The sequence below is a fragment of the Gorilla gorilla genome, chromosome 15, assembly GCF_029281585.2.
Source record: "Gorilla gorilla gorilla isolate KB3781 chromosome 15, NHGRI_mGorGor1-v2.1_pri, whole genome shotgun sequence".
In the NCBI taxonomy this organism is placed as follows: domain Eukaryota; kingdom Metazoa; phylum Chordata; class Mammalia; order Primates; family Hominidae; genus Gorilla; species Gorilla gorilla.
The window spans coordinates 64,325,924-64,350,729 of record NC_073239.2 but is presented as its reverse complement, the minus strand read 5'-3'; the positions used below and the strand labels follow the sequence as shown (position 1 = coordinate 64,350,729).

The window sequence follows — 24,806 nt, the reverse complement described above, 5'->3', positions numbered from 1 at the left end:
AGAAGTACAAATGTGACTATAATAATGAAAGCCTTCTGCATTACATAAAGTAGAACAGAAAAAAAATAAAATTCCTCAGCTTTGAAAATATGTTTATTAGGAAAAGTCTGTTTGTTCACTTAAAGTTACAGGCTAAGTTTGTTATTGAAAATTGATTTGTGCACTCGACTCATGACTATTAGTGCACAATCTACTAATGACTATTAGTGCACAATCTACTATTTCTCCTCAATTTTACCCATTCCAAAACTTATGAAACACATAGATTCTCTTGCTAGTCAGAAAATATGAAGACTTGGGTTTACTTTTTGTTTTTCATGCTTGCTACACACGAAAGTAAATATGAGAACCTGTGGCATAAATTGCTAGTTAAAAGAAAAATGGTCCTTTACTTACTTTCTAACCTAACACATATTTAAACATTGTGAGTATTGTAACAAACTTAAACAAAATGGTGACTATACTGTTTTTATATATGAACATGATTTAAAAGTTATAATTATGTGTGAATTCATTCTCAGCTCCTATACTTTATTAAGAAAAACCTACTAAATGTATATGTTTTGTCTGATAATATATCATAATTATTAATATGTTCATTGTCTATAATTCAGTCATGTTTATTTTCTAGGAATCATCATGTACATTTTTGATTGCCTTATAGTTTTCATTGTAACTCTCAAAAATCAAGTTCATATTGAATAACATCATTTTCCAATCACTAGGTATTTACTTTAGGCTAACATTTTAAAAATTATTGCTTTCCAATACGTTTAATGTTATGTTTGGCACTTGCCATAAAGTCAGAAATTTAAGTATATTAAAGACCAAATATTGTATGTAGATATAATATGACTCATCATATTTTTTATTCTGAGAAGAACACTGTGCGGAAGTAGATAAACATCAACACTCTGGGATATGACTACATATTGTGAACTTATTTTCAAAACTGGTTTAAACTGTTGAAAGTGTTCTTTTTATTCTGCATCAAGCTTTATTCTTTTTTAAATTAGGACTCTAATTTGTTTAGGTGTGATATTTATGTTGCAATATATGAAAATCTAAGCGTATCAGAAATAGTTTTTTTGTTTCTGTTTTTTGAGCTGGCTTTTCACTCTTTGTCACCTGGGATGGAATGAAGTGGCACAGTTATAGCTCACTGCATCCTCGAACTCCTGGGCTCAAACTATCCTCCTGCCTCAGCCTCCTGAGTAACTGGGACCATAGGCATGAGGCCCCACTCCCAGATAATTTTTAAAATTTTTTTGCGGAGATGGGGGTCTCACTATGTTGACCAAGTTGTCTTGAACTCCTGCCCTCAAGTAATCTTCCCACCTCAGCCTCCCAGGTTGCTGGGATTACAGGGATGAGTCACCACACCTGGCTAGACGTAGTTTTAAATCTTTATTACATAACTTTATATTTGTTGTCAAAAATTATTCATTTTAAAACTTTCTAATAATTGTGGTTTTGAGTGTAATTCATGATCATAATATATTTTTGTTTTAATTTGACACTTTACATTTAATCATGTGAATAAATCCACACATTTTAATAGTTATGTAGTTATGAAATTCTCAAATTAAAATGTTACAATTTTAAAGAGACCCAGTAACAAATATAGAAAGGCATGTATACTAGCATATATAAAGAGAAACATTAAGTCTTCTTTGTATTCTGTTTTAGATACATTCATTCAGAAAGCAATACAGTAGTCTCTCTGGCTTGTTTAAACTTAAGACCATTTTTTGCAGATAAAATCAAATAGCCACGCCTATATGATACTCTTTCTGATATGGTTAAATTGCTATCACAGTTGAGGTTAAGTTTAAGATGGTTTCTTAATGGTAAATATTGGGAGTCTAGGACCTTTTACACTAGGTTACAGATGCCTTCTTGCTGATTTACTGTGTTCTAAATCAAGAAGCTTTGGTTCTGGTCCAGGCTTAAAAAACTATGTCTCCTTCAGTTGTTTATGCAAAACCTCAGTGGCTTAGTTCTTTTATTTTTTTAAGTGAAAATATTATTCTTTTGTGGATAGTTTAAAATTTCAAATGAATGAACAGATAAAAAAGCAATTCAAGGAATGCCACATGCTAACAAATGTGTAGCATTTTTATTATAAAAATTTTTTTATTGTGATGTTATTTATATTCATGATGGTGGAAGTGATGAACTGGCATTTTCATTTCATAAGGGGAAAAAAGGGAGCCAGAATATGCAGGTTCACAAGCAATTTTGTATTTGGAGAACATGATTAAACAAACTTAATTGTCCTCCTTCTTCTGACTAAGCCACTGTCCAACCCAAACTTCCCGTGATCAGTTGCCCTGGTTTTGGTACCAAATGTTCGTTTATATTTGCAATCAAAATACAAGGTTTTCCAAGAAAACCTTAGGTTCCTGGTAAGCCAGTATGATTAGTCAAGTCACAAATACATTTCCTCATTTCCTGTACAGGCACAGGTCACAAGATTTTCTTACTATTGAAAGATGGAAAAATAGCTGGTGATCATATCAATGTAGAATGTTAACTGATTATCAATATCACATTCAGATTTCATTGGCCTTTGAAGCTTATAAAATTTTGAAGGAAGGAGGAAGGGCTTCTAAATGAATAGAATATGAAATAGCAAATCAAAAACCAGAGGCTGGTCCTTGGAAACAGACTGTGCAAATAAGGGGCCTTAAGCTTAAAGGTGATGGGAAATTAGCTTCTGCTGATTATAAATCCACTTTTCTCTTTCTCTATACCCACAATTTAAAAGAAAAAGCTGTTATCTGTGGTATTTTAATTTTAACATGGCAAATATATTCATGCATTAAATGTGTAATTATATATTTTTTTTAAATAATTGCAATTTAAAAACTTTAAAATTTTCCCAAAATTGAAGAAAAGTTTGAAAAAAGAAAACCTAAAATAAATAGGGATTCTGGTTTTAATATAAAGCAGTATGTTTGGAAGTAAGTTATTTTGCCACAGTAAGTACACAGATTCTCACTGATGTGAAAGAAATGAACACTTTAGATTCCCCAATTAAAGCAACTATAAAGTTTTTTAATTTCTCAAGCCTGTCAATCTCCAGATAACAAAGATTTTTAACACGGCAAGCTATTTGTATCCCTTCTTGCGATTATTATTATTATTATTTTAATTATCTGGTTTCTTTGGTTAGCAGTAATTCAAGGTTCATCTAACAAACACTTTAGTTTTTAAGACTTTGGAAGATTACTTTCTTTTTTAGCTGCAAAAGCTTCTGAAAAAATACTGGTCTGATCTGATATTTCCTGCCAGAATGTGCTTGGCTCATGAAGAAATAAAAGTAATGAGATGCTCAAATTTATATTATTCCCATGCTTCTGAGCTTTTTCTTTACCCTAAATGTGATCCTTATTTCCATTTAGGCAATAACAGACTTATGTGTTTTATGTTTAAATTAAGAAATCTCATTCAACAGATTTTTTTCTTTCTTTTTCTTTTTTTTTTTGGTTTAAAAATATGTCTACCTCTGGACAGCAAGTATAAGTGGGAATGTAGGCTGAGCCACATTGCCATGTAAAGCAGCTCCTCATCTGTTCCTAGCAGATGTTAGCAAAGTCTTGCTTCCTGACAAGGTTCCAGAAACATCACAGGATACGTGCAGCTCAGTAGGGTCTCTCTGGACTGTTTACCCTGAAAGTTCTCCTGCTTGTTGAAGGCAGAGTCTATATTTATTTTGTTTGTCATTGTATCTTCCACTCAAAGATATTTGTTGAATAAACATAGATTTTTCTTGAAATCTGGCTAGGACTCAAAGGCCTACTTGCATGAGTCTGTATTATAATAAACATTTTTATGTGGGTCAAAATTTTTATGTGGGTCAAACATTTTTATGTGGGTCATGAGACATCCGCAAAACTAGATCTTTTATTTCAATGTACTATGGCGACAGTTTTCCACCACTTTAAATGCTGGATCATTTGTTTCATGAAATGATAAAAGTTAATGATTTCTAAGCTTCATTTTTGTCTTTGCCCCTTTGACTTCAATAATTAACTATGTCTTTTTCCTTTCCTCAACCTCACCTTAAACGATGTTATTTATCTATTTATTTATTTTCTTGTACATTCATTATTCACTCAGTTCTTTACATACACCCTCCATTTGATGCACTCTTCAGGAGATCTGAGTGTTAAAGGTTTGAAATTCTGAAAATTTGATAAGATAAAAGGGAACTTAATTTAAGGTCACCCTGTTACAGACAGAATTACAGGGATGTGCACAGCTTTGCCTCACAGCATGCCAAAAGTCGTCTCCTTTAGCCCTCTATTTGTTTGAGTGATGCATATGAGAATAATTAACATAAAGAGGTGTCAGTTTAAAATAACTTTTAATTAATGCTTCTAAATTGCTTAAATCAAATCTTTGAGATACTTACATTAAAGGGGGTTTATAGACACCAAAGCTCACCAAAGAGAAAACAGAATGTCTGACACTAATCAAATATAGCTGTGTGTTTCTAGTATTTGCTGGTGTTGACATTGAAAATTAGAAAAACATTTTCGAATTCATGTATTTTACTGTGAGAATGACTTTTAGAGATGATCAAGATCAAACCTGACATTTAATAATTGATAAAACCAAGATCAGAGAAATGAGTTGCCTTGATTAGTGTGTTATATTTATATGCATACCTGTGACAAGAAAAAATACAATTTAAACAGAAGTCCAAAGTGAGATGGGGTTGACATATAACCAGGGAAGGCCGACTAACCGGCATCCACAGAGTGCTAATGGCTGCCATTTTATTGTGTCTGACTTTCACTCCCTCAAACCTCAGAAATAACTCTGAATGGATCATCCCATTTCTTAGAGGCAGTTTCATACTTGTCTATTCACAGAAACTGATTCCTAAAAACTATGGCAAAACAATGCCACCCTATTTATAATGAGAAATCACTGTCACATGAGCAGGAATTCTGGAGCAGATTTGTGCATTTTCTCCCTTCGGCAAATCTACAGTACAGGCAGTCACAATCAAAAAGTTGCTAGGGCAGCATGAAATCACAGCAGAGTTTGCACTGAAAGGAAGGAAGACGTGTTACCAGAGTTTGGTCCAGAAGAGCTTCACAGAGGATATCATACCAGAGGAGGGTTATTATGTGTCTGCCAAGAGAATGGAGAATATGATTCCAGCCAGAGAGAACAGCACCTTAAAAGCATAGCATCAAAAGTAACATGCTATGTCTCTAGTCTAGTGTGTTACGTTGTAAAGTATGCAAGGGCTGGCTAGACAGGAGATGGTAGAAGTGGAAACAGCCAGGATAAGGGTTGGAAAAATAGAAAAAAGACCAGACCTTGAAAAATTTGGTCCATTCTATGGTAGGAAAAGAATTCAGCCAAGGAGATCAAGAAGAAACATTTAGAGAAATAGGAAAAATTCCAGGAGAAACTGGTGTCCCGGAAACCAGGAGCAGATGTTAGGGAAATAAAATTAGAAACAAAATCTCCCAAACTGGAAAGCCTCTCCCACAAAAATAAAGGAGAAAGAAACCAGTTTAATTATTGAATAAGCATTAAACTGGAATGTAACGTGCATCACAGAAATCCACTAAAGAGATTGCGAAGATAGAAAGAAATCACCCTTTTATGTGTCTGAGCAGGTACAACTCATTTCCTACATGTTCCCAAGATAAACAATAACTAGTTCTCAAGTAAGAGAACTTGACAGCATCATTTGTCACACATAATTCATCCTAACTTAATTTGGTAATTGGGGTGACCATGCATATTGTCATATTAGCTAGTTGGCTTTATCCAAAGGAAAAATGATTGTATCTTTACGATGGAAGGTTGTTTTGGCGAGAGGCACCAGCCAAAGTTAGGCTCCTACTCTTCCTTAGGAATTCGGTGACAGAGACACTATCTTCCCTGATGATTCCATTTCAAAAAGTTACTTCCCTAGTCTTTGAGAAAGACATTCTGGGGTTGTAAAGCTGGCTTATTATCTTTTAAAAAGAGTTACATGTATTTCAAAGAGAAGAGGAAGAACTGAAAAGTTTTCTAAATAAATGCTTTAAGAAAAGGACAGAGAAAGTTTATTTCCTTATTTTCAACAGGGAGAATTAAGCCTCTCATATTTAATCTGTATTTGCCTTTAGGGACCGTTTTAAATTGAGAGTGATCAACACCTCAAATGCTGAAGTTCTACGGATTACAGGAGGGGCACAACTAAGAGTCTAAGGGAAGTCATATTGCAACTCAAAGAGGCCTGTCCTCTACTTCCATGGGTAGCCTCTATTTGTAAGAGCATATTCAAGGAGCCAGCCTGCATTGTTTCTGTCTGAGAGTCAAGATATTCACCACTAAATAGTTAAATGGCTTCTCTCTTACTATCCTTTTAAAGTCCTTTGGCTCTATGCTTAAAATGTTGTTTGTATGTATTTAAGGGAATTCTGTTAGAATCCTCTACCCTTGGGCATTTTAAAGTACTTGACTCTGGCAACAATTTTTATTCACAGCTCTCTGGGAAATCCCTCCCCGCTTTTTTCACCCTGAGGCCCAAGGACTGCAAAGTAGGGCAGTATTTTGCCTTCTCACTTCTGCAGCTGCAGGGGGTGAGTGAGGCTGCTTTGCTTTCTGAAGTGTGTGTGTGGAGGGGGGGGCGGGAGGTGTGTGTGTGTGTTTTCCTGCAAAAGGGAAATTGACAAGTCCTCTGTAATTGTTCAAATAGCTTTTTATTTTTCATTTATTTATTGTCTAAAGACATTCCTAGAAAGCAGTTTTCAAAAAAAGACCCTATAGATTAAAAATAAGTATTCTACATGTATGCCATTTAAAATTACAAAAATTAGTAAGGTCAGTCTAAGAAACATGCACAATATATTATTACACACATTTTTAGTCATTATATGTCAGTTTGGGGACTTTTTGTTATTTAATTTCATGATACATCATCTATTTTAGAAGTCAACATGTTTATGTGTTCACACCTGTATTTCGACCATACAGCATTTGTATAACATTTATTTTTTCATTTCATAGATCCAAAGTATACACTGTGTTAATCAAAGCTATTATGAAGTGCCAGCTATTTGCTAGTACTGTGCTGGATGTATTCGAAAATTTTTTAAAAAGTAAAGACTTGGTGCTGATCATAGGAGTTTGGTGGTGAAATGTGAGTAACAAATATAGATAATGCATAACTTTGTATAATTAGTACAGAATTTTGTGGCACAAAGCCTCTATTGCAATGGAATTTTTAACATGTAGACATCAATAAGAAATAACCAGGGAAGATGTAATACAGAAGGTAAAATACGACCTTTAGTTTGAATGATAGTCAGTGTATCCATCGGGACATATGCTTGTAACTGAGAGGTAGAAAGCACTTTATACTGCAAGGAGGCTGAGTAGGTCATCGTATGCTGAGGAGTTAGACTCAGGCCAAAGTGGCGTTGCTTTGTCTTTCTCTTTTTCTCTGGGTCACTTATCCTCCTCCCTAGGCTTCTCTGTGTGCACCTCCATCACTTTCCCCTTTTTCTCTGAGACCAGCTTTCTGTACATTTCTAAGCATGATAGAAGAATGTAACTCACACTCCAAACCCCTAATTTTCTACATCTGTTCAAGATGCTACTTGGCATCTCAGAGTCCTGATTTCAATATCCTGAGAAAAAGAGAATCTGACTTGGTCAAGTAAGGTCAGAAATCTTCAGTCGAAAGGGCAACCAGTTAAGATAGATGAACTGATAATCACTTCATAGAAAAAGAGTAAGGAAGGCAGAAGACACAACATTCAGGTGGAGGTAGAACAGATTGTGGGAATGCACAAAAGCAGAAGGAAGCCTTGGTTTGTGAAAGGGAAAATAGCACTGTATTTGGGATAATAGAGTCTGAAACAGTTGATTTAGTGCCAGTAAGGAACTATGCGAGGATTCAGTTTACTTTAATATACTATTCTCAACCTGGATAATGGTGGACAGTATTTAATTTCAGACTAGATTTTAGAAAAGGAACTCAAACTAAGAAATCACTTATACCGTTACTTCTTACTGTTTATGTCTCCATACCTAGGATAATTTCAACAAGCATTCTGGCAATACCTAACAGAAGAAAGGAAACAAAATACAAATAATCAACAACAATAAAGACAAAAACAAACTCCTCAGAGCATCCAGGAATGAGTTTTCAGGAATAGATAGAAAGGAAAATATGGAAATAGTGTTTGTCATCATTTTCGTCTGTGATTTCTGAGTAACCATACATTAAGATCAGAGGAACCAATGAAAATAAATGTAGTGAATATTCAAAAGTGAGATTTACTAGCCAAAAGGGATTTCCTATCCACATATTGTCATTTTCCTTTATATCGAAGGCTGTGCTTGTCTGACCCATCCCTTAAATACGGATAGGTTTGGACATAGAGAGGGTCTTTCTTACACGTAAACGTATCCTCAGTCCAGAGAGATGGTGAGATCTATGACTTTCAAAGTTGTCATATCCATTCTATGCAGGGTCTAGAGTATGTCAGTTAAGTATATTTATCCTGACACATGGATATTTAAAGTATAAATATGTTAAAAATAATTATGCCCACATGCTGAATTTGGCAAAGAAGTGTTTTCTGCCTCAAATGTTTCAAAACAATTGAGTATCTTGGTTGATTTACTAAGCAGCATAATTTAGAACAACTTCTGCAACTTCTAATTTTTATCTTTTTTACTTTATTTAGCTGAAATTGCTTACATCAAAAGAGTACAAAGGAGAGTAATAGAGGAGGGGTTGTGTGGGCATAAGAGGTACCTGGTAGACAGTGAGGACAGAGAGAAAAACACCCAGCTGTTTTGGTGTATTCCCCACAAAGATCCGAGTGCGTGATAGGGTCATAACAACTTTAGTCTCCACCTCCAGCTTCCATCCTTTCCCTCTAAAAGATAGAGGGGTGGGTTTGGGCGTGGGTGGAGAATAACCCAACCGTGGTACCAAAGTAACCCACTTTACTGTTTGTCTTGGTCTCAAACAACCTATTCGCGAACTGAAGAAAGGATGCTGATTGTAGAACCGATTTGGCCTATGAAATTTTGAAATAATGTTAGAGAGATCCTTAACATTTCCTGAGATTGTACAGCAACCAGTTCCTAGTAAGGTATTCTAAAAACAGTATCAGAAACACGAGTCATACCCTCTGAAGATAACCTTGGAAGAACAGTCATGGGGCTGTACAGTCTGATCATATTTGCTTTGGTGCTTTTTTAAATTCATTATGTATCAAGAGCTGCCATTTGTTGAATATGTACCATGTGCCATATATACTATTTTAAATCCTTCATATTATCCTCATAAAAACCCAGTGAAGTAGATATTAATACTCTCATTTTGCAGATGAGGAAAATAAGACACTTTCTAAGATGACACAACTTGTAAATGCAGAGCAGAATCTGAAGCCAGGCAGTCTGCCTCGTGAGTTTATGCTCACAGATAGTCTGTTACACTGAGTCATGCTGCAGCCCATATATAGTCCCTGAACGATATAAATACCATAGTTGTGGAAGTGGATTCTTCTTATTATTATTATTTATTATTAGTTTGACAAGTTGCCAGAGGCTAGCTTCAACAGGTATTGATAGTCTTGGTACTTGTCTCTCCATTTTTCCCTTTGCTCTTCATATGTTTTCACTCTTCTTCTTAGCTAATCAGTACTTTTCAGCAGGGCTCACATTTTATATTACCATTTCCTGAGAACACTTTTACCTTGTAATTGTCACTTTTGTTAATATTTCTTCTGAAATGATTACCATGTTCACGTCTTTGAGGAGTGGTGGCCATTTCATTGTGAAACTGATGATGATTATGTCTTTGTTAACTACGTGTTATCAGTCAATGGTTTAATTTTTTCTCTGATAAAATTCACCATAATGAGTTTTTATGAAATCAAAATCATTGAAAAGATTATAAATGAAATCTATACTTTATTCTTTTCTTTCTTTCTTTTTTGGGTGGAGTTTTGCTCTTGTTGTGCACACTGGAGTGCATGGTGCGATCTCGGCTCACTGCAACTTCCGCCTCCGTGTTCAAACAATTCTCCTGCCTCAGCCTCCTGAGTAGCTGGGATTACAGGTGCCCCCCACCATGCCCAGCTAATTTTTGTATTTTTAGTAGAGACGGTGTTTCACCATGTTTGCCAGGCTGGTCTCGAACTCCTGACCTCAGGTGATCCTCCTGCCTCAGCCCCGCAAAGTGCTGGGATTACAGATGTGAGCCACCGCGCCTGGCTGAAATCTATGCTTTCATAAATTAGAAAAATACTCTAATGGATATGATATAGGTTTCCTTAATTCATTATACCATTCTGAATTACAACTTGCATTTATTACTTTTTCCTTCTGTCATGTATGTTAGTGATTACAGTTTTGGGATTTATCAACATTATAAAATAGGTAAGCAACTGCCTCAGGTGCTATCATCACCGACTTTCCTTAGAATGTCTTAGAGATAATTTGTTCATTTTGGTCACACAAAAGCTACCCCATTTCCTTCTTTCCTCCAAAGAGAGCAAATGTGTGACTTCTTTGCTCCTGACATTTAGAAAGAAACAGTGACAGCATTGCTAATGGCTGGGGAGGAAGGAAGATGGAAAGAGGGATCATTGATGCTCACTCACCTTTCTTTTGAACTACTTAAAACTTTGAAAGAAAAAAATAGCTTTTTAATTATCTGTGTCCTAATATCAGTGTTCTTCTCTTGAATAATAATATTATTATTCCATATTTAAAACAATGTCCTATTTGCCATTCTTGAAAATATTTATGATTGTGTTTCAATTTTTATTTTGATAGATAATTTCATATACAAAATGTATGCTAGCTAATATGGCTCTTAATAAATTATATTTATCACTTATTTCAATTATTTTTCAATTTTTACTAAAATAATTTTACTGTACCTAAGGGAATGAATGTCAGTTTCTAATCTTGGTAAATGTGAGCCTTCATAATGAATTTTTTTTGGATCCAGAAACTATCAGTGTCATAGTAGATATTTATATTTATATAGTTATAATTATTAGACTTAATATGCAATTTACTTAAAACATAAATGAAAACATTTTAGACATAGTATAATTTTATAAATCTAATTGGTTTTATTATTAGATATACATCATATATGTAAAATTGGTCAGTATTATGTTCAACTAGGGCTCATAGACTGTTCGGCTGCTTCACCCAGGATTATATAAGCAGGTAATAACACAGTTAGAACTTGAAATCATGTCTGCTCACATCAAGAAAAATGTTTGCTCCCTTTTATGAAACCCTGGCAAGACAAATTTGAAATAGCTGAAAGCATCAGAAGTATTCGTTGTATGGTTCCTCCATTGTTATAGGCTCAGCTATCTTTGTATTCTCTGGTTGCATGGTTTCCTGATTAGCTCTGCAGTGTTCTGTTCATCTGGGCCACCCTACTGGGCTTAACACCCTCATTTGTTCAGTGACTTTCAATTTGTTTTTGCAATATTTTGTTCTCCACTGGAGAGTCTCTAAGTGGGTATATCAGGTGGGATGGAGCCACTGGGAGCTGTATGGAAGTACTGTGGCACCCACCCAAGCAATCAGGAGCAGTGATTTGGATGGCAGTATGTGGTAAAGTTGCCCTCTCAAGCCATACTGCAAAACATAAAAGTATGAAATATACTGGGTTGGAGAGGAGGGAATGCAAATAATGGTAAATCTCTGTAGTTCCAAGTGCAGCCCATATAATACCAAGAAGAAAATAGAAGAAATCGAGAAGGAAAGGAAGAATAATACAAGATAACAATTCTATGAGGAATGATCCTGGAAAATTGCTGCTTGAGGAAAAATAAAATAGAATCTGCACATTCACTTTTGTTCTAGACTTTAAGATTATTATGAGGTTTAGTATCAAAATGAGGTTGTATAGTATGCAGAACATTGGAGTCACCTGGATACTAGAGCCCCTCATGTTGCTCAGCAGCAACTTGCCTAAGGGTCCATTCTCTGACTCAGTCCCTTTGCCTCTATCAATGCTGCCAAGTATTGACTCTCTACCTTCCTTATTGCCTCCTGGAATTTTTAATGTTATGTCTATATGATTATCAGGTTCTATTTTACAATACTTTGTAAGCCTCTGGATATATTTTTCATATTAAATTATAGGAGAGAGTATTTGATGGTATTTATTAGTTACTAACCAATATGGAATATCATTATGTTCTATTTCTTTATCTAATCTATCTATCTATCTATCTATCTATCTATCTATCTATCTATCTATCTATCTATCATCTATCTATTTAACTCTATACATAGAGACTTTATGCTAGGCTGCCTTAAGCACCATGCAGTCCATAGATGACAATTTTTTTGTCTCAGGCATGATCAAAATCGTCATACCATATATTCACAATTAGAGTGCTTTGTGCATTAGCAATTCTAATGAATCGTCCGGGTGTGGTGGTTCACGCCTGTAATCCCAGCAATTTGGGAGGCTGAGGTGTGTGGATCACAGGAGGTCAGGAGTTGAAGACCAGCCTGGCCAACATTGTGAAACCCTGTCTCTACTAAAAATACAAAGGTGGCAGGTGCCTGTACTCTCAAATACTCAGGAGACTAAGGCAGGAGAATCACTTGAACCCAGGAAGTGGAGGTGGCACTGAGCTGAGATCATGCCACTGCACTCCAGCCTGGGTGAGAAAGTGAGACCCTGTCTCAAAAAAAAGAAATTAAAGAAATTCTAATGAGTCTCCATTCAGAAAAATGGTGTGATATGTGTCATTTACTTTCCACACAGAATTTTATTAATATTTCTTCAATGAATCACATATTACATACAGTAGTATTTAATACATGGACCTTATTAGGCAAGCATTTGATAGGCACTACCAAGTTATCCAGTATATTTTTCTTTTCTTTTTTTTTTTAATTATACTTTAAGTTCTAGGGTACATGTGCACAACGTGCAGGTTTTTTACATATGTATACATGTGCCATGTTGGTGTGCTGCACCCATTAACTCATCATTTACATTAGGTATATCTCCTAAAGCTATCCCTCCCCCCATCCCCTGATATGCCCCAGTGTGTGATAATCCCCATCCTGTGTCCAAGTGTTCTCATTGTTCAATTCCCACCTATGAGTGAGAACAGGCAGTGTTTGGTTTTCTGTCCTTGTGATAGTTTGCTCAGAATAATGGTTTCCAGCATCATCCATGTCCCTACAAAGGACAGGAACTCATCATTTTTTATGGCTGCATAGTATTTCCTGGTGTATATGTGCCACATTTTATTAATCCAGTCTATCATTGATGGACATTTGGGTTGGTTGCAAGTCTTTGCTGTTGTGAATAGTGCCACAATAAACATACATGTGCATGTGTCTTTATAGCAGCATGATTTATAATCCTTTGGGTATGTACCCAGTAATAGGATAGCTGGGTCAAATGGTATTTCTGGTTCTAGATCCTTGAGGAATCGCCACACTGTCTTCTACAATGGTTGAACTAGTTTATAGTCCCACCAACAGTGTAAAAGTGTTCCTGTTTCTCCACATCCTCTCCAGCACCTGTTGTTTCCTGACTTTTTAATGATTGCCATTCTAACTGGTGTGAGATGGTATCTCATTGCGGTTTTCATTTGCATTTCTCTGATGGCCAGTGATGATGAGCATTTTTTATGTGTCTGTTGACTGCATAAATGTCTTCTTTCGAGAAGTGTCTGTTCATATCCTTCACCCACTTTTTGATGGGTTTGTTTGATTTTTTCTTACGAATTTGTTTAAGTCATTTGTAGATTCTGGATATTAGCCCTTTGTCAGATGGGTAGATTGTAAAAATTTTCTCCCATTCTGTATGTTGCCTGTTCAGTCTGATGGTAGTTCCTTGTGCTGTGCAGAAGCTCTTTAGTTTAATTAGATCCCATTTGTCAATTTTGGCTTTTGTTGCCATTGCTTTTGGTGTTTTAGTCACGAAGTACTTGCCCATGCCTCTGTCCTGGATTGTGTTGCCTAGGTTTTCTTCTAGGGATTTTATGGTTTTAGGTCTAACATGTAAGCCTTTAATCCATCTCGAATTAATTTTTGTGTAAGGTGTAAGGAAGGGATCCAGTTTCAGCTTTCTACATATGGCTAGCCAGTTTTCCCAGCACCATTTATTAAATTGGGAATCCTTTCCCCATTTTTTCTTTTTGTCAGGTTTGTCAAAAGATCAGATGGTTGTAGATGTGTGGTGTTATTTTTGAGGGCTCTGTTCTGTTCCATCGGTCTTAATCTCTGTTTTGGTACCAATATCATGCTACTGTAGCCTTGTAGTATAGTTTGAAGTCAGGTAGCGTGATGCCTCCAGCTTTATTCTTTTGGCTTAGGATTGTCTTGGCAATGTGGGCTCTTTTTTGGTTCCATATGAATTTTAAAGTAGTTTTTTCCAATTCTGTGAAGAAAGTCATTGGTAGCTTGATGGGGATGGCATTGAATCTGTATGGCCATTTTCACGATGTTGATTCTTCGTACCCATGAGCATGGAATGTTCTTCCATTTGTTTGTGTCCTCTTTTATTTCGTTGAGCAGTGGTTTGTAGTTCCCCTTGAAGAGATCCTTTACATCCCTTGTAAGTTGGATTCCTAGGTATTTTGTTCACTTTGTAGCAATTGTGAATGGGAGTTCACTCATGATTTGGCTCTCTGTCTGTTATTGGTGTATAAGAATACCTGTGATTTTTTAACATTGATTTTGTATGCTGAGACTTTGCTGAAGTTGCTTATCAGCTTAAGGAGATTTTGGGCTGAGACGATGGGGTTTTCTATATATACAATCATGTCATCTGCAAACAGGGACAATTTGACTTCCTCTTTTCCTAATTGAATACCCTTTATTTCTTTCTCCTGTCTGATTGCCTTGGCCAGACCTTCCAACACTATGTTGAATAGGAGTGGTGAGAGAGGGCATCCCTGTCTTGTGCCAGTTTTCAAAGGGAATGCTTCCAGTTTTTGCCCATTCAGTATGATATTGGCTATAGGTTTGTCATAAATAGCTCTTATTATTTTGAGATATGTCCCATCAATACCTAGTTTATTGAGAGTTTTTAGCTTGAAGGGCTGTTGAATTTTGTCGAAGGCCTTTTCTGCATCTATTGAGATAATCATGTGGTTTTTGTCTTTGGTTCTGTTTATATGCTGGATTACATTTACTGATTTGTGTATGTTGAACCAGCCTTGCATCCTAGGGATGAAGCCAACTTGATCGTAGTGGATAAGCTTTTTGATATGCTTCTGGATTTGGTTTGCCAGTATTTTATTGAGGATTTTTGCATCGGCGTTCATCAGGGATATTGGTCTAAAATTCTCTTTTTTTGTTGTGTCTCTGCCAGGCTTTGGTATCAGGATGATGCTGGCCTCATAAAATGAGTTAGGGAGGATTCCCTCTTTTTCTATTCATTGGAATAGTTTCAGAAGGAATGATACCAGCTCCTGCTTGTACATCTGGTAGAAATTGGCTGTGAATCCATCTGGTCCTGGACGTTTTTTGGTTGGTAGGCTATTAATTATTGCCTCAATTTCAGAGCCTGTAATTGGCCTATTCAGGGATTCAGATTCTTCCTGGTTTAGTCTTGAGAGGGTGTGTGTGTCCAGGAATTTATCCATTTCTTCTAGATTTTCTAGTTTATTTGCCTTGAGGTGTTTATAGTATTCTCTGATGGTAGTTTGTATCTCTGTGGGATTAGTGGTGATATCCCCTTTATCCTTTTTTATTGCGTCTGTTTGATTCTTCTCTCTTTTCTTCTTTATCAGTTTTGCTAGTGATCTGTCAATTTTGTTGATCACTTCAAAAAACGAGCTCCTGGATTCACTGATTTTTTGAAGGGTTTTTTGTGTCTCTATCTCTGTCAATTCTGCTCTAATCTTAGTTATTTCTTGCCTTCTGCTAGCTTTTGAATGTGTTTGCTCTTGCTTTTCTAGTTCTTTTAATTGTGATGTTAGGGTGTCAATTTTAGATCTTTCCTGCTTTCTCTTGTGGGCATTTAGTGCTATAAATTTCCCTCTACACACTGCTTTAAATGTGTCCGAGAGGTTCTCGTATGTTGTGTCTTTGTTCTCATTGGTTTCAAAGAACATCTTTATTTCTGCCTTCATTTCATTACATACCCAGTACATTCAGGAGCAGGTTGTTCAGTTTCCATGTAGTTGAGCAGTTTTGAGTGAGTTTCTCAATCCTGGGTTCTAGTTTGATTGCACTGTGGTCTGAGAGACAATTCGTTATAATTTCTGTTCTTTTACATTTGCTGAGGAGTGCTTTATTTCCAACAATGTGGTCAATTTTGGTATAAGTGCGACGTGGTAGTGAGAAGAATGTATATTCTCTTGACCTGGGGTGCAGAGTTCTGTAGGTGTCTATTAGGTCTGGTTGGTGCAGAGCTGAGTTCAATTCCTGGATATCCTTGTGAATCTGTCTTGTTGATCTGTCTAGTGTTGACAGTGGAGTGTTAAAGTTTCCCGTTATTATTGTGTGGGAGTCTATAAGTCTCTTTGTAGGTATCTAAGGACCTGCTTTATGAATCTGGGTGCTCCTGTATCGGGTGCATATATATTTAGGATAGTTAGCTCTTCTCGTTGAATTGATCCCTTTGCCATTATGTAATGGCCTTCTTTGTCTCTTTTGATCTTTGTTGGTTTAAAGTCTGTTTTATCCGAGACTAGGATTGTAGCCCCTGTTTTTTTTTTTTGTTTGTTTTCCATTTGCTTGGTAGATCTTCCTCCATCCCTTTATTTTGAGCCTATGTGTGTCTCTGCAAATGAGATGGGTCTCCTAAATACAGCACACTGATGAGTCTTCACTCTTTATCCAATTTGCCAGTCTGTGTCTTTTAATTGGAGCATTTAGCCCATTTACATTTAAGGCTAATATTGTTATGTATGAATTTGATCCTGTCATTATGACGTTAACTGGTTATTTTGCTCGTTCGTTAGTTGATGCAGTTTCTTCCTAGCATCGATGGTCTTTACAATCTGGCATGTTTTTGCAGTGGCTGCTACCAGTTGTTCCTTTCCATGTTTAGAGCTTCCTTCAGGAGCTCTTGTAAGGCAGGCCTGGTGGTGACAAAATATCTCAGCATTTGCTTGTCCGTAAAGGATTTTATTTCTCCTTCACTTATGAAGCTTAGTTTGGCTGGATATGAAATTCTGGGTTGAAAATTCTTTTCTTTAAGAATGTTGAATATTGGCCCCCACTCTCTTCTGGCTTGTAGAGTTTCTGCCAAGAGATCCGCTGTTAGTCTGATGGGCTTCCCTTTGTGGGTAACCGACCTTTCTCTCTGGCTGCCCTTAACATTTTTTCCTTCCCATTTCAACTTTGGTGAATCTGACAATTATGTGTCTTGGAGTTGCTCTTCTCGAGGAGTATCTTTGTGGCATTCTCTGTATTTCCTGAATTTGAATGTTGGCCTCCCTTGCTAGGTTGGGGAAGTTCTCCTGGATAATATCCTGAAGAGTGTTTTCCAACTTGGTTCCATTCTCTTCACCACTTTAAGGTACACCAATCAGACATAGATTTGGTCTTTTCACATAGTCCCATATTTCTTGGAGGCTTTGTTCATTTCTTTTTACTCTTTTTTCTCTAAACTTCTCTTCTCACTTCATTTCATTCATGTGATCTTCAATCACTGATACCCTTTCTTCCACTTGATCGAATCGGCTACTGAAGCTTGTGCATGCATCACTTAGTTCTCCTGCCATGGTTTTCAGCTCTATCAGGTCATTTAAGCTCTTCTCTATGCTGTTTATTCTAGTTAGCCATTCATCTAATCTTTTTTCAAGGTTTTTAGCTTCTTTGCGATGGGTTCAAACATCTGCTTTTAGCTCGGAGAAGTTTCTTATTACCGATCGTCTGAAGCCTTCTTCACTCAACTTATCAAAGTCATTCTCCGTCCAGCTTTGTTCCATTGCTGGCAAGGAGCTGCGTTCCTTTGGAGAAGAAGAGGTGCTCTGATTTTTAGAATTTTCAATTTTTCTGCTCTGTTTTTTCCCCATCTTTGTGGTTTTATCTACCTTTGGTCTTTGTTGATGGTGATGTACAGATGGGGTTTTGGTGTGGATGTTGTTTCTGTTTGTTAGTTTTCCTTCTAACAGTCAGAACCCTCAGCTGCAGGTCTGTTGGAGTTTGCTGTAGGTCCACTCCAGACCATGTTTGACTGGTATCACCAGCAGAGGCTGTAGAACAGCAAACATGGCAGAACGGCAAATGTTGCTGCCTGGTCCTTCCTCTGGAAGCTTCATCTCAGAGGGGCACCCAGCTGTATGAGATGTCAGTTGTCCCCTACTGGGAGGTGTCTCGCAGTTAGGCTACTCAGGGGTCAGGGACCCACTTGAGGGGGCAGTCTGTCTGTTCTCAGATCTCAAACTCCATTCTGGGAGAACCACTACTCTCTTCAAAGCTGTCAGACAGGGATGTTTAAGTCTGCAGAAGTTTCTGCTGCCTTTTGTTCAGCTATGCCCTGCCCCCAGATCTAGAGTCTACAGAGGCAGGCAGACCTCCTTGAGCTGCTGTGGGCTCCACCCAGTTGGAGCTTCCTGGCTGCTTTGTTTACGTACTCAAGCCTCAACAATGGCAGATGCCCCTCTCCCAGCCTCGCTGCCACCTTGGAGTTCGATCTCAGACTGCTGTGCTAGCAGTGAGCAAGGCTCCGTGGGCATGGGACCCTCCAAGCCATGCGTGGGATATAATCTCCTGGTGTGCCATTTGTTAAGACTGTTGGAAAAGCACAGTATTAGCGTGGGAGTGTCCCGATTTTCCAGGTACCATTTTGTCACTGCTTCCCTTGGTTGGGAAAGGGAGTTCCCCAACCCCTTACACTTCCCGGATGAGGCGATGCCCCACACTGCTTCAGCTCACACTCTGTGGGCTGCACCCACTGTCTGACAAGACCCAGTGAGATGAACCCGGTACCTCAGTTAGAAATGCAGAAATCACCCGTCTTCTGCATCGCTCATGCTGGGAGCCGTAGACTGGAGCTGTTTGTATTCGGCCATCTTGGAATGACCGTAATCCAGTATATTTTTCTTCAGCTTTATCAAATTTAGTCTTATGAATCCTCTGCTTCATCAATGGATTATACCCTAAATTTCAATTTTTCATAATCGACCTCTTTGCCACTTTATATATCATCTCATTCTAAATACCCATCTCTCCTCTCCACAGAAAACCACAGATTTTTAATGTTAATTTCATTTTTATTACATCCAAGGCTTACTACTCTAAAACTTGCCTACTTCAAATCCAAAGAATTTAACCTTTTCTTTAACAAGTTCTTTATTTTTTCTATAGTCCACCAGCACTCTTATTGTTACTTTACATGTTGAGTAGATAGCATGTCAATCTTTTCAATTGTTTGTAATTAATCTTTTGGAAATTTTGTGCCCCCCTTTCCTACCTCCAGCAGATTTTGAAACCCCTCAAGGCTATGCATTTTTTCCTGCATTTTTTCCTGCATTTTTTCTACAGTGTCTTAGTTCCCTGGACAAAATGACTGCTCAGTAAACTTTTGCAATGTAACTAATTACATTGTTTTGCTGAAATGGCATGATACCTATGAGGCATGAGGCTGTATGGCAGTTTTTAGATACACAATGAAGACAGGAAAATGGAGAGTAAGAACAATAACTCAAAATCAAAGGGGTTGAAGAAAATCAGCAAGTATTTATCAGATTTTAATCCCCTACTGAGGTGAGAAGAACTAAAGGCACAGAAGATAAGGTTTAAAGTTAGCATTAAATGAAAATTGTACTAAAAATAAAGTTATGCTTGTAGAAATTTGTATTGTTTTTGTTTTTTTACAACTTGAATAAGACAACAAACCTAGATCTGAGATTGACCAATAATAGTTGGATTATACAATTTAATTTTTCTTTTTGTTAGATATATTGGCCTGTATGCATACTGGGCATGTAAATATGGATACTAATGATATTTTCCAGAAAAACAAGTATAGAAGAAGTATGTGTAAAATATTTGGCTCATTTGCAGAAGATGAGCTCCAGCATCAGGCACACTGTTTTGCAGTAACTCTTAGAACTAGTCACACAGGTTTTCAAAATTAAATGATCAAAAATCCCAAACTGGTTAAAATGTAGTATGTGTAAAATAAAGACTGATGAACATGCTTTGGGACAGAGACATTGAAATAAATTGTGTTTTCTGTTTAAAGGAAAATGCTACAAAATATTGTTTGTAGTTTTGAAGTAAATACAGTGGGAGTTAATTTTCCTGATGTTTCAGAAACATGCATTACATGGAATAATCTTGTAAATATAGGTAAATAGAGTATCATTGGCTGATTGGGTGGAAACTAAATAAGAGCAAATCAAGTTTTCCACATGGTAATAGGTAATAGATTACCCATTGTGGGCCAGGTTCTTTTGGGAGGGGCAGCTGTGGGTAAAATATAACTTTACTTATGTTGTACACATAAATTACACATAAATGATAAATCACAGCAAACAATTCCTGAACATTTCATAGAAACACAAAATAATTACATTGTAAACTCTAAATCCATTGTTCTAGAGGTTAGAAAATGGTAGATGTGAATTGTAATTAGAATAATCGGGAAAAGTTTTATGAGGTAACTAAAAATTGAGATCTGGATAGTTGCGAGGATTGGACAAGTAAGATGTCATTAGATGGTTTAATGGAAAAGGAAACTGTAAAATGTAGTTATAGAATCAGAAAAATGAGTTAAAAGTTAATATTCTTTTTTTTAAGGTCTGACATTAGAAAATGGCAGATTTAGGGAGAGCAAGTTATTTAAAATATCATGAGTACATCAGTTTGGAATAGAAGAAAGATGAGGCCAGATTAAGGAGGATTTTAAAGGTCAAGCTAAAGCATTTTGAGTTTATTTGGCAAGTTATTCCCATCACCTGCCATTGAAGATTTTTAAGGAGTGAAGACGTTAAGTGGATTTTAGGAAGATAAAGCTGGCAGCAGTATTCTGTATAGAGATCAAACAAAGTGATAAGGGCTTTGATTAAGATGGAAGTTGTAGGCTAAGCAGTTACGAAAAAGAAAATTAACTGTTACTAAATGTTTTTTTTTTCCTAAGAGGCACTGTATATGAAAGTCTTTTTATTAATGATGACTACTTGAACCCTCTGAAGAACTAGGAAGTAGATACTATTTTTATAAATTTATAAAAAATTTAAAAAAAAATTTTAAAAAACAGGTTTCGAAAGGTTAAGTAAGCAACCAAGTAAATGCTTAGAAATAAATTAAGCCAGAATTTAAGATAAGCCCTATATTTGACTTCAAAATTAAAGCTCTTACCACTATAACACACTGAAAAAAAATCTTTGAAATATAAGTAAATGACTAGTTGTAGGGATAAGGTCAGGTTTAAAGAAAATCGAGTCAAAGCTCACACTTGGATAAGTAATGAGTTTTATATTTATTCTCTCTTAACATCTAATAATTTAGTTTGGTTATAAATTTTAGAAGGCATACCATTACAAATACAAGATTGGAACAGAAAGGATCACATATTTCTAATTCTAAATAATAACATTCATCCGTTTGAGAAAGAAATGTACAGAAAACCACAGAAGCAAATCCAGTCTGTGTTTTTCTTGCTCTTGTATAATACTCCTAAATTGATCTGTCACAGAATTTGAAACCATTTTGATGTTTCATTTCAAAATGTTAGTGGCTGCCTTCATTGATGACAACTGCGTTTGGCAAACTCTGTACTGAAAAAAAGATATTCATGCTGTGATTTAAATCACCAACAGGATAAAAATAGATATGAAAATCTTAATAATTTGAGCATCCAAGAGTATCAGGAGCCCTGCCTAGATTTAAAATTGAGATATTAATATCACATGTGTCTTACGGTCTGGCAATCTTGCTTATATAGAACAGTGAATAACCAGCAATCAAGGGAAAAGATCTGAATGGCCAAAATTTATCTCGCAATATGTAAGCATTTAAGGTCAGGTACATTATTGATGAGAACTCAGGACTTCTCTTAAATGAGATTTATTCTTTCACTCTTATTTAGATGTATATTTAATGATCTTTACCATCAAAGGTAATTAGTGGGAAATCCTGGGGGAAATGTTGGTGTATTATATTTAAACTACATAGTCATAACATTAAAGATGATGTTCCTATTATTGACACCTATTTTCAAGAAAAGTATGGCATATTATTATTAGACACTGCTTAAAAGGCCAAGTAGGTTTATAACAAAGATATTTTCCCATCCCAAATATGTAAAATTAAGAGAAAGTGTTGACATTTTAAGTGGGAATTCTTCACTAACAGGAAATTTTATTTATATGGAATACCTTATTGTCCTTTGATGGCTTATTATAAGGTTTTTAGTTAATGAGTATAATATTTAAAAATGAATTTGTTAAGAAACAGTTTACATGTTCAAAAAATTGGTCATAGGTTTTCTTTCAGCTACGTCGGGGTATTATTCTTATGCCATACAATTCACCCATTTCAGGCCAACACTGAATGTTATTTAGTAGATTCGCAAAGTTGTGCAGCTATGACCAAAATCTAATTTTAGAACATTTTTACCTCCTGTCCCCTCCAAAAAGAAACCCCCTATCCATTAGCAGTCACTCACCATCTTCCTCTTGACAGCCCCACAGCCCAGCCCTAGCCAACCCCTGACTTCCTGTCTCTATAGGCCTCCTTTTTCTGGAGGTCTATATAAACGTAACCATATACTGTGTGGTCTTTTCTGACTTGCTTCTTTCATTTAGCTTAATACTTTCAAGGTTCACTGATGCTGTATCATGTATTAGTAGTTCATTCCTTTTTATTACCAAAAATATTTCATTATATGGATATGCCACATTTTAAGTTAATAGATTTTTTTTCACCTTTTAGGTGGTATAAATAGTGATGATATGAATGTTTGTTAATGAGTTTATGTATGCATATATGCTTTCATTTCTCTTGGATATATACCTAGGATCACAGATATTTTTGAAGCGATATATTGGGATTTATATACTTTATCCTTTACTGATCTTGTCACAATTTTTCCCAAAGCTAATTGAATGAATTAGTTTGTTGTTATATTTAAATAAAACAATTAAAAATCTCTCCCACCCTTTCTTCTTTTCATAACTCTCCAAATGATCAAAGATAATAGCCTAGTTACTATATATAGTAACTGTTTCAGTCATTCCGTATTCTATGCTGTTCTTGAATGCTTATAAACATATAAAACACATATACAAACTTATACAAGTGCAAAATGAATCGTATACACATATGAGGTTTGTTATATGATTTTTTAAAATGGGATAATACTGGTATTTGCATTGTTCTACATTACAAATTTTTTTTATCATTTAAAAACATACCATGAGTTTTCCTCTAGGCCAAAAGAGATAGCTCTGACTCATTCTTCCTAGTGACACAGCATTCCATAAAATTATAATAAAAAGTATAATAAAATGTATATAAATATTTGCCTATCATTGGACAGTCAAATTTAATTATTTTCCCTCCAGTTTTTTTGCAGCTACAAAGCTACGATAATCATTTTTTACATATGTTTTTATAAGTAATACAATAATTTCTATAGGCTAGATTCCCCAAATTAGGATGACTGAATCAATAGTAATTCTTAAATTTACTGTATATTGCTAAATTCATTTTCACAATGGTGGGTAGCAATTCATACTCTAACCAATAATTCATGAGAGTAACTGTTTCAGTCTCTCCACCAGCACTGGATGTAGTAAATCTTTTTAAGTTTGCCAATTTTACGTGTATTTCGTTGTTGATTTAATTTGCATTTCTCAGACTACAAATGAGAGGGAATATCTTTTCATATGTTGATTAGCAATTTAAATTTCCTCTTCTGTGAATTGCTAATTCTTTTCCTTTGCCCTTTTTCTATCAAATTTGTTTGTTTTCTTCTTACAATTTATTGGAGCTCTTTACATATTAGGAATATTAACATTTGCTTATCATTTGTGTTGCAAATATTTTATCACTTGATTTTTGACTTTTTTTTTGTTTTTTGCCATTATTGTTTATAATGTATGCAAATATATCTATTCTTTTTTCCCCCAGTCATTGTGGTTTGCTCAGAAACACTTTTTATGCCTGCTGGTGGTAGAATATTTTCATATGATTTTTCAAACATTTCTTAAGTGCATTTCAACTAATACTATGTTTATACAAAGGACATAATGTTTCTAAGGTATTCAGTAATATTCCTGATGTTAATGCAATATCCAACATTTTTTGCTTAGTTCCTTTTCTAAATATCAGATGCTTTATATAATTTGAGAGTATTTTATAAAATGAAATTATATACATTTTATTTTTGTAAACATATTTCAAAGTAATAATTGAAAGATTACAGTATATGTTGTAAATGTTTTCTTCAAAAAAGGTTAGTTATAATGTTATCAGATATGAAATGAAAAGTAATGCTAATAGATATTTTTATCAAAAAGGTAGGAATACTGATTTATATGATGTTATAACATAAATCATCTCAATTTATAAACCTAGAAAGTTAGAATTTATAAATCAATATAGAAACTATCTTGGTGTTTCTTATTTTCTGGTTCCCTTTCAGTAATAATGAGAATCTCTTATTCTTACAGTTGGAAAATCACTATGACTATGGAAAATTTAAAATTCATATAATACCTCTTAATTACTACATTTTGGGGATGAGAGAATTTCAGAGATATTCCATACAGGAAACTACTTTTTGCCTTACCATCCTCAAACTATTTAACTGGTTCTGTGCTTCCCTTACTCTTATTCAGAATATTAAAATGTGC

At 35.5% G+C, this 24,806-nt stretch overlaps 1 protein-coding gene across 2 annotated transcripts in view; it reads left to right on the top strand.

Annotated features, from left to right (window-relative positions):
* MDGA2 (MAM domain containing glycosylphosphatidylinositol anchor 2) overlaps positions 1 to 24,806 on the top strand; it is an 834,858-nt gene that overhangs the window by 280,725 nt on the left and 529,327 nt on the right. The gene's annotated exons all lie outside the window — the stretch shown is intronic.